Source organism: Silene latifolia, chromosome X, assembly GCF_048544455.1.
Source record: "Silene latifolia isolate original U9 population chromosome X, ASM4854445v1, whole genome shotgun sequence".
NCBI lineage: Eukaryota > Viridiplantae > Streptophyta > Magnoliopsida > Caryophyllales > Caryophyllaceae > Silene > Silene latifolia.
In genome coordinates, this window is record NC_133537.1 from 95,587,513 (window position 1) to 95,599,938 (window position 12,426).

The window sequence follows — 12,426 nt, forward strand, 5'->3', positions numbered from 1 at the left end:
ATGACAACTAAGAGGTAGACATTAATATTTGAGCAATCACTTGACGATAATCTTACGAATTGTCATAAATCGTTCCGCGTACCAAACATGCGGCCCAATCATCACCGGGTGGTTTGCGAGAGGTGCAGAAATGAGGTATCTACAGAGCCCCCACTTTGACTGAGGCTTGGACAAGGCGAAAGTCAAAGTATAGCCATCAGGTCAATCGAAGATTACAACCTGACGACTATGGCGACGCGAGGCGGTTCAAGGGGTCTAAACCAAGGACCTGTCGTCGGGAACATTTTAGAGTCTGTCGACTATCGGGGAGGGTCGTTTAAAGTCCATTAGACTACGTAAGGAGGCTCGCCAGCCATAAGAAGAGACCATACCTGAGACTTCTTCTCGAGATGCTTCCGGGGTTGCATAAGAGCTAAGGTTAAGCATGGGAGCTAAGGGTAAGACCTAAAAGATATATAAAGATTGGTGCTAGGGTGTGGGGCCCTAAAAGGAAAGCATCGGCGGGAAGGAGGCCAAAAGTAAGTTCAACTTAAGGGATAGCTGAAGGTTGGGTATAGGGACTCTATAGGTTTGGGAACTTCTGGAGAACGACTCCTTGTCGAAATCCGCGGGGAAACACAAAATATTGTGAGTAGCAGGACACGGGCGGGAACTGCTGAGAGAAACTGCTTGGGTAGTCTTCGAGAAATAATTGCGAGTAGCAGGACACAAGCGGGAACTGCTGAGGGGAAATCTGCTTAGGTAGATGTCAATCCTCACGTCTTGAGAGGGACAGTACGTCCGCATACTCTCGCTGGAGACATGATTGGGAGTTTATTCTTCTTGTCATGAGAGGGAAAACATATCCGCTTACTCTCGCTGGAGACATAACGAAGGTGTGTCGAACTCTGTGAAGGAATAAATGTTCGTTGCGACAGGCAACAGGTCTTGGAAGGAATAAATAACGAGCGACAGTCTGCTGCGGGCTTGGAAATGCGGGCCGAAACGAAAGAAAATCGTCAAACAGACCAAAAGAGTAAAATAGCATCGAGGAAGAGGCGCACCAAAGATGGGCCCACAAATAACGAACTCATAACGAATTTTTGAAAATCCGTATGGAGGGAACACAAGGAAGAGGCGCAGCAAGAGCTGCGTCCCTTGGAAGAGGCGCAGCCGCTCGCCGCGTCTATTCCCAAATTGGTTTTTCTGCGTAAAAACGCGATGAATCAGAGGGATTGTTTCATTTGCTCGAAACACAATTCATACAATTTCTCTCTCAAATATTCACCATTTCCGCCAAGGTTTGATCCAAAAGCTTGCATTAATCATGACTAATCGAGGTATGTGTCTCAATCTTGCATTAATCATCCATATTTGTCCAATTTTGAGCCGAAAAAGTTAGGGTTTATGACCCATTTGATCGAAATTTTGGGGCTTTTCCCCCAAACGCATTTGCCTTGTCAAATTGACATTAGAAATGGATAGTAGGTAGTATTAAGAACATAACCATGTATTTGTCTCGAATTTTCGTCAAGTTTTGAGCCTTTGAGTGAAATTTGAGACGGTTTTACAGCTAAACCGTAAATCGATTCGAAAGTAGCCTTAGGATTGCCCATTTGCGATGAAACTTGATATTTGGGATCCTTGAATGATGGGTAAACTTTATACCATCTCGGAATTTTGGTTCGTGACAGCTTTTCCAGGGCACTTTTCTGGGGCATAAACGCCGTTATAACGAAATGCTGCCAAAATTTCTACTCGAACCCGGAACTAGGCTTCAAATTAGGCTTTACTTGACCCAAATTATCACATGAGTGATCGGGTTGGTGGGAATATGGCCAAGGATGGCAAGAAAAGAGCGGTTTAAGGGCTTTGAAGGCTCGAAAATCCCTTGACCAAGGCTCGTCGTCACGTGACGCGGCCTAAATTTGCTTTAATGTTGCAGGTGATGAGGCTTCTACTTATGGGAGAGCTCCCATGGAGATCAACGCTGCTACTGTTGAGGAGGCTTTAGAGCAGGCCTTCACCGCTGCGGTGATGGCTGCTGGGGACGAGTTTCACGAGGAGGAGGCTGTCGAGGAGGAGGAGGCCCCGAGACGGGCCAACGTCGGACGAGGAGGTCGTCAGCCGAGAGGGGCTCTGCGTGGCCGAGACTTGGGAGAGCGTGCACCGGTGTGGGCTGCAGAGGGTCACCTGTCCTACAGGACGGTGAAGAGTTTGGTAAATAGGAATTCACTACTCATTACTCATCCTCTTTCATTTTTTGTTCAAATTCCTTTCGAATTTCATTCAAAACTAAAGATAGCTTTGTTTCAAATCACAATAGGAGGCCGGGAACATCAGGTCGTTCTCGCGTTACACGACAGCGATGGAGCACTACGAGCGGCTGTCGGCGGAGGAGAGGGCCATGATCGAGAGTGGAGCGTTCGGTCCTTTGGTGCAGGTCTGGAGGGATATCGCGAAGAGGAAGTTGCGGGCTAACCTTAGCCTGGTCCGCGCTTTCTTGGACCGATTCTGGGATACGACTTCCACGTTCCACATGCCTTTCGGTGAGGTGGGAGTCACTCTGGAGGACTACGGCATGATTTCTGGTCTGCCGTGCGGGACCGAGGAGGTGGAGTGGCCGGAGACTGCCATGAGGGCGGACTCGGCCGAGGCGAGGAGATTGATCGGCTGGAACTTGTCGCCGAAGGCTGTCACACTGCCGGGTTTGATACCCAGTTCCTACGTTCGAGACTACTTTGCGGGGAAGACCCCGGCGCTGGTGACGATTGACGGGAGGGAGACGGCTCCTCCTCCTCCTCAGACTGGTGAGCGGAGAGGGCCCGTCCGTGGCTCGTGGTTTCGTCTTCGATTTACCTCGGAGACAAGGGCGAGAGGGTCGTCGACGAAGCTTCTTCCCTTCCTTTTCGACCCGAGTTCCCTAGGGCGTTGGGACTGGGTCACTGCTGGTTTTGCGGTCCTCATCCGCTTCATGAGGGCCATGGTTCGTCCGGAGTTGATGGAGAAGGGGACTTCTCCTGGTGCTGTCGGACCTGGACTACTGCTGGAGGTATGAACCTTCCTTTAGACCAAAGTAAATTACTTTTCTTTATTCAATCACGAAAGATCGTCATTGATTATTTTGCTTTTCAGGCGTGGGTGTACTCCTACTTCCCGAGCCTCGCGCCCAAGAGGACGGAGCCGCTGGAGAGGGCCTATCCCGTGGTGAGGGATTAGGTGATGTGCCGGACGAAGAGCAAGCGTTCTTCTCACAACGTCTACCGGCGGGACGTGAACGCTCTTCAGCTGAGCAGCGTGAGTATCTTACTTATATTCACTTGCTTCTTATGTTTGCTTTTAATTGATCGTAGGAATGATCCTTGCTTTATCTTGTCACAGTGGGTGCCCAGACCTTGGGCGGTGTACGCTGGAGCGCCTCTGATCGGTCCGTTTAGTATTCACAAATAAATAGATGTGGTCGTTGGTCACGGTCGAATCAAAACACAATTTATAGCTTAACAAGCAACTCTACAATTAGTAAAGAGGCAAGTAAAGGTCGGATCCCAAGGGACGGGAGTTGAAATGAGATTTCTATTGTAACTAATGGTGTCTAAGGGGTGTCACAAATTGGGTTGATGTAGAAGGTTACTAAACTAGAATAACAATGAAAATAAACAAGCAAGATGAATTAAAGGGGTGTAAACAATTGATTAAAGGCACTAGGGTGTCATGGGATCATAGGGGAATCATGGGATATGATCATACAAACATGTTCTCAAATTATAAGCAAGCAATTATTGTTGTGATGGATTGAGTTGGGTTATATCTTACAATCCTAGGAAAGTTTGGGTCCCGGAGCCGAATCGATTAGATTGTACAACACCTACAAGTCGACTTAATCTTCCCTACTCAACAACATGCATGGTCTAATGAGACTCGAGTTGGGTTATGTCGTACAAGTCTCATTGAAAAGATAGGAGATGATAGTAAATGCAAGGATTCATAGGCTTAGCATTTCATCAAATATAACATGTGCATGAGTTGAGATCAAAACAAGCAAGCAAATAAGATATGAAAGTATATTAATTTAAGCATGAATCATTCCCCATGTTGGTTTCCCCTAATCACCCATTTACCCTAGCTAAGAGACTACTCACTCATTATCATGTTGATCATGCTAGCAAGGTTGTCAATCATACCAACAATATGAAACATGATGAATAAATGAAAGTAATTAACAATAATTAAAAAGGGATTAAGAGATTATACCTACTAATGATTCCAATAATAAAGCAAGAATAATAAAAGTACTTGAATGCTAGATTGAGAGGTTGTCAATCTCTCAATAATAACCCAAATAATCTTCAATTACCCAAAATAAAGGATGAACAAAAGAGAGATTAAAGAACTAAAACTTGGATTAAAACTTGATTAATACTTGATTACAATATTGAAGAGAGATTTGATTGATATTAACTACACTAATTATTGATAAGAAGAACATGCTCCTCTAATTAGACTAATGGGGTATTTATAGTGAAAATTAGGGAGGATGCATTAGGGTTAACTAAGGGCTAAACTAGTAATTACACTTTTTAAGTAGAGCAAGGAGAAGCCGGTATTTTTGGAGAGAAGGGCTTCTCTTTTCGTAGCTTGAAGAAGACAACCAGCGCTCGTGTGAAGGAATCCGGGGCGGATTAGGTCGGGACGACGGATTTGGTCGATGGAATCCGAGCGGATTCTCGGGGAATCCGGGCGGATTCCGAGGGGGAATCGAGCGGATTCACCTGGGACGCTCGGATTGTGGATAGGCGGGACGGGCGGATTGCCGATAATCCGCTCGGATTGTCATCGGCGTGATACTTCTTCTTTTTCTTCCCTTTTCTTCATAAATTCCTTGGGGATTTCCTTGGGGACTCAAGGATCCTTTCTCAACATTGCTCTTCTACTATGATATGTACAAAGGCCTTCTAATCTTGTCTCTCCTTGATGCTTGGTCATTGAATTTGATCAATTTAGTCTTGATTTGCCATGAAAATGCAAGATTCTTACTCCTTTCCTACCAAGGGATCAAAATCTCAAAGAATATGCAAAACAAAGAACTAAAGATAAGAAATGACCCAAATAAGCACTAAAAAGCATGGAAACAAGGGTAATTCGGGGGCTAAGTATGCGCCAATTATGGTCACATCAAATATCCCCAAACCAAACCTTTGCTCGTCCCGAGTAAAGAGGTGACAAAGACTAGGACCAATACTAACCTATCCTAATAATATAGCCGATATGAGACAATTAGCGGGTCTCACTCCACCCCTTCAACTCACAACAAGACAACCATGAGGTAGGATGCCTTCTTGCAAGGCAATGTGGGTCTTGCCAAAATGGCGACACATCCAAACATTAAGCACACAAAATCACATAATGGATGCATCTACAAAAAGAATAGTCACTCCCTCATCAAGTGGCGGAAATTATCTACAAGGGAAGCAATTCAAGGGTACACAATCCTTCATAGATGCAATTTCTTTAAACTACTAAGCCTAGAAGGATACCAATAAATCACCTCCAAAATGTGTCAAGCTAGGGTACCTTTGTCCTCAATCGTTAAATGCTTTTGTCAAGAGTAGACTCCCTATGGTGTTAGAAACACTGGAGGATCGCGGAATTCCCCCTCTTGCCTAGACAAGAAGAAGGGTCGTCCCCTCTCTACCATGCACAAAAATGGATACGGTGGATAAAGGGATCGATAGAATTTGAGTTTCATTTTGGGAGCTTGCTTTGTTTTTGTTTTCCCCCCAATTTCTTGTGGCATTTGACATTTGAGAACACTTTCTTGCCATTTCTTTTTGATTTTTGGCATTTCAATACTTGACAACTTTTTGCATTTCTTTTTGAACATTTTCAAAGTCACCCCAATTAGTAACGAGGGTGCCTTGTATTTGAAGCTTAGGAGTCTATTTTTGCTCCTCTTTTCTTTTGATGCATTTTTGCAAACTTTCTTTCACTTTTCATTTCATTGAACTCAAATTGATTTCTTTTTGTGCCCATTCCCTTTTGTTGACAAAAATATGGTAGAACATGGATGATGGATGTATGGGTGCATGGTTTCAAGGGTCACCTTGGAATAAACGGTAACCAAGGAGTTATCACACCACAAGGTACTCTTGACTAGGCCTTAATCCATGGGTCAAAGGTTACTAGCATGACACATCCTAGGGTGTTTTACAAGTATTCTAACAAACAAAGTCTTAAGAAGAAAAAGCATCTACTAGGGCCTATATACACTTGTCAAGTTTCCCAAGTAGATGGTTTCGCAAAATTTTTCTAACATGCAAACTACATGCCATGATGCAACTAACATATAAACATCCTAATGCAAATGTTTCTACCAACTAATATGACAAATAAACTAAATGCAAGTCCTAAATTCACATTGTTATACCGCATCAATCAAAATAAAGCCACATAGTCATTAACATAAAGAGGAAAAAGGAGATTGGAAAGATCATACCATGCGGTCTTCAATATCCTCATGTCTCGGATGTGGCGTAGTCAATCAATGTGAAAAAGGATAAAACAAACACAATATATACAAGACAATATATACAAAGGAAATGAACTTGTTTTTGGGTTTTCAAATTTTCCAATTTTTATGATTTTTGAAATTTTTCAATTTTTATGGGTTTTTGAATAAGAGTTAAATGTTAGAATTCCCATCCCCACACTAATATGGGCATTGTCCTCAATGGCCAAAATGATGGAAATTATGCAAAGATGATGCATGATTTCTATACTAAATGCAATTCTATACTAAGCTATACTACATGATGCATAGTTTTTGTTATGACGGAGAGGATAATTTAGATTACCTCCCGTTGTGTATGCATTAACTTCCCCAAACCGAGTGAGACACTATTGCTAATGTCCAAGGATGGGTATAGTTCATGCACACACTATGCTATGCATGAAACTAGTTTGTCATTTTGGATTTTACAAATGGGAACAATAAAGACACCTCAATGGTACCGAGGTGTGAGTCCTTTGATGTTGCTAGGACTAAACCAACAATGATCAAAATGAAATAAAATACAAAGAGATATAGACAAACCATGGGAGTGTAGGAGTCTCCAAGGCTTGCTAGTCTTCCATCATGCTATCATCATCACCACTTCCCTCATGAGAAGTGGTCACATTGCCACTTTCCTTGTCACTTTCTTCCTCATCTTCTTCCTCATCATCATCTTCACCATCTCTTTCTCCTTCCATTGCTTCTTCCTCAATATTATCATCAACAACCTTATTATCTCCCACCACGTCCCTAGATGCACCCGGAAATAAAACTTCTCTATCCGCCCAACTAGGCAAAGGACAAGATGGATCAAGGAGTCCTTGCCTAGCTAGATGTAGGAGGGGTGGATATTGAGCCAAATACGCATTTTTCCGATCTTCATGGGCTTGCTTGTGCATTGCTTGCATAAGAAGAGTCACATAGTCTTTCCCAATTTCAATTCCTTCCGGCTTGAACTCTTCATACTCAAAGGGGTAAGGTGGTATGATAATGGAAGAGGAGGGGGTTTCAAAATCACCCTTTTGTTGTTGAATGATATACTCGGCTTCTTCGGAAAGGGGAAGTAGATAATTGGTCCGGTGGACACTTAGGCGACAAATCTTCGAGGGCAAGGTGAATGATCTAGCTTCACTAGTTAGCCATCCATATTTAGTGTCAAGGGGGTTATGGGCAACCCACTTGAACTTGTTAATCATAATGTGCATATCAATAAGATGGCCACCTTCCTTTGCTTTGTACCTCTTATCCTTATTGAAATTAGGATCAAAGTGCTTAGCTAGGACCGTGACTAGCCCGCCATTGACAATAACGGTCGTGCCCTTCTTCCCATTATCAACATTAAGCCATCTATCAACCAATAGCCTCAAAGAATTGTAAGGCTTGGTGTGAATTCTTCCGATATTCAAAGCCGATTCAAGGAGAATAAAATCGAGTCTTGTGAAATGATTGGTGTCTTTCCTAGCAATTATGGTATTTCCCACAACCTTGTGCCATACTCTTATGCCCGGATGATGGACCAAAAGAGCACGACATGCATGAAAATCCTCAAATTTCTTCCAGGAGATTGCCTCCCAAAGAGGCTCGGGGTCATACTTTCCATAACTCTTGAAATAACTTTCTTCATCACTAAGACCCAAAATTTCACCCAATTCCTTAAAGGTAATGCGTCTACTAACATTAGCTAGACAAAACTCGATATTTTCCCTATTCTCAACTTTGGTGACTTTCAAAGAACTTAAAAATTCCAAGACAAGGGAGGGGTATGTCAATTCCTTTGTTTCAAACAATTTCTCCAACCCCATGGCTTTGAAAAAGGCTTTTGTTTGTTCAAGAACACCCAATTTTTCCAAGGCATCTTTACATATGAATTTGGTGGATTGAATAGATTTCATAGCAAACTTGACAAAGGTATTTCTATGGGTATCGGAAATAAAGGTTACCTCCGGATAATGCAGAAGTTGATTAATTACCGGAGTAGAGGATGTTGATGGTCCCATAGAAGGTTGTTGTTGTTGTTGTACTTCCAAGTTTGGTGTTGCCACCACCATAGACAAAGCTTTCTTTGTTTGAAGAGCCTTTTGCCTTTGTGAGAGTGCCTTAGCCTTTGGTGCCTTGGTTGCCTTTGTTGCACCCTTAGTCCTTGCCATTGATGAGCTTAACCAAGAAAAGAATGAAAAATCTTCAATACGTAGGATGCCCAAATCGATTTGAAGGTGAAAGGCTTTGCCTTTATGAAAACAAAAATCGACTCAAAGGTTGAAGATTTTGTTCTTGGTTTTGATTTTTGTTGAAGAAGGAGTGATTAAATTGTTGTTGGAAGGGTGGTTTGATTTGTTTTTGTTGAATGTTGTTGAGGGTTTTTGTTTTTATGATGGAGAGGATGAGGGTTTTGATGTTGTGGGTAGTGTTTATGAATGAATGAATGAGTGAATGAATGAAGGTGGGAGGGGTTATAAAGGGACCGAAATTTTCAAAACTGCAGGGGCAATCCGTGCGGATTAGGTACAATCCGTGCGGATTCTGCTTCTTCAATCTTTGCGAAATCTCGCCTAAAGACGGGCGGATTTGGTACAATCCGCTCGGATTGTCTGAACACGGGACGGGCGGATTTCTTCAAAGACGGACGGATTTCAGTCCAGAGATTTTTGCTTGTTTTCCTTTGCTGCAAAGACGGGCGTCTTTTTTACAAGACGGCCGGATTCTTCAAGACGGGCGGATTTTTTGGAATCCGCTCGGATTCTTTAACAGTGGGAAAATTTCAAATTTCAGCTCAGTTCAAGACGGGCGTCTTTTGTGCAAGACGCTCGGATTTCATAAGACGGGCGGATTTTTGGGAATCCGCTCGGATTCTGGTCCTTTGTACCCGGATTTATTCCATTCGTGCACAATGCATTTCCCTTTTACCATTCTTCCATTCTTCTTCATTTCTTGTGTTCTTCATTGTGGGGGCATTACTAAGGCATGGATAGCCTAGGCAATTCCCATCCCCACACTAAGGTAAAGTACTACACATCAATTGAAGTTGTTAGTCCCTCCCTCACTTCTCTCTTACATGACAATTATTTTGATCAAAGTAAATAAAAATCCAAAAATGACAAAAATGCAATACAAGAATTGAAATGTAAGTTAGGGAGTTAGAAATATTTACAAGTGGTGGTTTAGGGAGGACTCCACCAAACTCTCATTCTTGATGAGATGTCAAGGGGGCATGTTCAAGGTGTTGTTGATGTTGCTCAACACCTTGAAAAAGTAATCAAAAGCTTGTTCATTATTATGGTAGAGGTCCTCAATAGACCGTGGCCCTTGTTGTTGATCATGATCGATGGCATGCCCAATGTAGGGATTAAAAATCCCTTCAAATTCGCTGTCCAAAGACCACAAACTTCATTGAGTTGATCATTGAAAATCTCTTGCTTAGATGGAGACAACTCTCCCAATTTCTTCTCTTGGCCAATGAGGCCATCCTCTTCTTCCTTGGTTGATTTTGATGAGCCTTGCAAGCTCTCCTTGTCACAATTCACTTGCTCTTTGAATGGAGCATCTTCAATTTTCTTCCTCCATTGGAGTTCCGATTTCTTCCTTTCATCTTTTCGGCTATAATGATCAATCATGAAACATGGCTCATGCAAACGAGGAGCTCTCATGGTCTTGTCAAGATTAAAAGTTATGCTTTCATCTCCCACTTCTATAGTGAGCTCTCCATGTTTCACATCAATCACCGCACCGGCGGTGTGTAGGAAAGGTCTTCCTAGGATGATTGGAATGTTGGAATCTTCCTCCATATCAACAATGACAAAGTCCACCGGGATGAAAAACTTCCCAATTCGCACGGGGACATCTTCCCATATCCCTAATGGTGTCTTCGTCGATCTATCGGCCATTTGAAGTGTGATGTTGGTGCATTTAAGCTCTCCCATTCCCAACCTTTTACTTACCGAGTACGGCATGACACTCACACTAGCCCCTAGATCACATAAGGCTTTGTTGATCGTCGTGTCGCCAATGGTACACAGTATTGAGAAGCTTCCCGGATCCTTTAATTTTGGAGGTGAACTCCCTTGAAGTATTGCACTACTCACCTTAGTGAAGGCGATAGTCTCAAGTTTCCGGATCGACTTCTTCTTTGTGAGGATATCTTTCATGTACTTTGCATAGGCCGGAACGTGGTTGATTAATTCCGTGAAAGGAATTGAGACTTCTAAATTCTTCATAATTTCCATGAACTTTCCAAGTTGATCATCAAATTTGGGCTTGGCTTGACGACTTGGAAAAGGAAGTCTAATCACAATGGGCTCCTTCTCTTTGGCCTTGTCTTCATTTTTCTTTGAACTTTCTTCTTTTGATGATTCTCCATCTTTGGAGTTTTGCACAATTTCTTCCTCTTCACTAGCTTCCACAACTTCATTCTCAACTTGCTTCTTCGGTGCTTCATACCTTGTACCACTTCTCAAGTGAATGGCACTAACCGTTTCATGTCTAGGGGGATTACTTTGAGGTGGTAATTGCCCCTTTTGTCTTTGTGAGCTTGAAGATGCTAGTTGAGTCAATTGTGTTTCCAACATCTTGGTGTGAGCTAGAATGTTGTTGATGGTGGTTTCTTTTGCTTGGCTATCTTTTTGCATTTGGGTGAAAAATTCTTGTTGATTCTTTTGCATTTGGAGGACCGCTTTTTGGACATCAAAGCCTTGGTCATTTTGGTGATTGTATGGATTTTGATTTTGGTAACCTTGGTTTTGATTGTAAAAGGGTCTTTGATTTTGGTTTCTCATGGGTGGTGGAGTGTATGTTGTTTGAGGGTTTTGAACATTTTGGCTTTTGTATGAGAGATTTGGATGGAACTTGGTGTTTTCATTGTAAAAATTTGAATAAGGGGTACCACTTTTGTAAGCTTGGAAAGCATTAACTTGTTCGGTTGTTCCCCTACACTCACTTGGGTCATGACCCAAAGTTCCACAATTCTCACATATCCCACTTGGGATTGATGAGGATGCCATCATGGCATTGCCATGATGCTTCGATGATTTTGAGTTTTCCTCAAGTCTAGCCATAGCTTGTTCAAACTTCAAGTTGATTGTGTCAATGTGAGCACTAAGTTGAGCACCCAATTGAGTAACGGAGTCCACTTCATGCTTTCCTCCTCTAGTAGCCTTGCGAGGTCTACTATATTGTGAATTATGGACCGCCATTTCCTCAATCTTGTTCCATGTTTGATTGTCATCAACTTCGGTGAACATTCCATTTGATCCCATATTGAGAATGTTCCTAGAATCTTCATATAAACCATTCCAAAATTGTTGCACTAAAAACCATTCGCTAAGTCCATGGTGAGGACATGAGCGACAAATACCTTTGAACCGCTCCCAAGCTTCATACAAAGACTCTTCATCCCTTTGCTTAAAACCCGTAATTTGAGCTCTTAGCATGTTGGTCTTTTCCGGTGGGTAGAATTTTTTGTAGAAAGCTAGAGCCAACTTCTTCTAAGAATCTATTCCAAGGGTGGCCTTATCAAGGCCCTTCAACCATTGCTTTGCGGTGCCGATTAAGGAAAAAGGAAATAAGACCCATCTTATTTGGTCTTGAGTCACGCCCGTTTGAGAGATAGCATCACAATAATCGCAAAAGGTTTCCATATGAGAATGAGGGTCCTCACTAGGCATTCCCCCGAATTGGCTCCTCTCAACTAGTTGGATGAAGGCGGACTTGGCAATAAAATTTCCGGTGAGATGTTGCGGTGTAGGAGTACCATTTGGTAGATTCTCCTCGGTGGGTACGGAGTTTGACGAGAATTTTGGCATTGTAGGTGGATTTTGTGGGATATTGTGTAATGGGTTTTCTTCTCCTTCTATTGCGAAAGGATTGACAAACTCACTAGTGGGTTGAACAACTTCACCAACACC

The 12,426-nt window shown here is 42.6% G+C and overlaps 1 non-coding gene across 1 annotated transcript; it reads left to right on the forward strand.

The window, feature by feature from the left end:
• The first annotated feature begins 11,845 nt into the window (after positions 1–11,845).
• Positions 11,846–11,952, forward strand: LOC141624178 (small nucleolar RNA R71). Its single transcript, XR_012533989.1, has one exon. It is a non-coding gene; the product is annotated as a small nucleolar RNA R71 (small nucleolar RNA).
• The last annotated feature ends 474 nt before the right edge of the window (positions 11,953–12,426 follow it).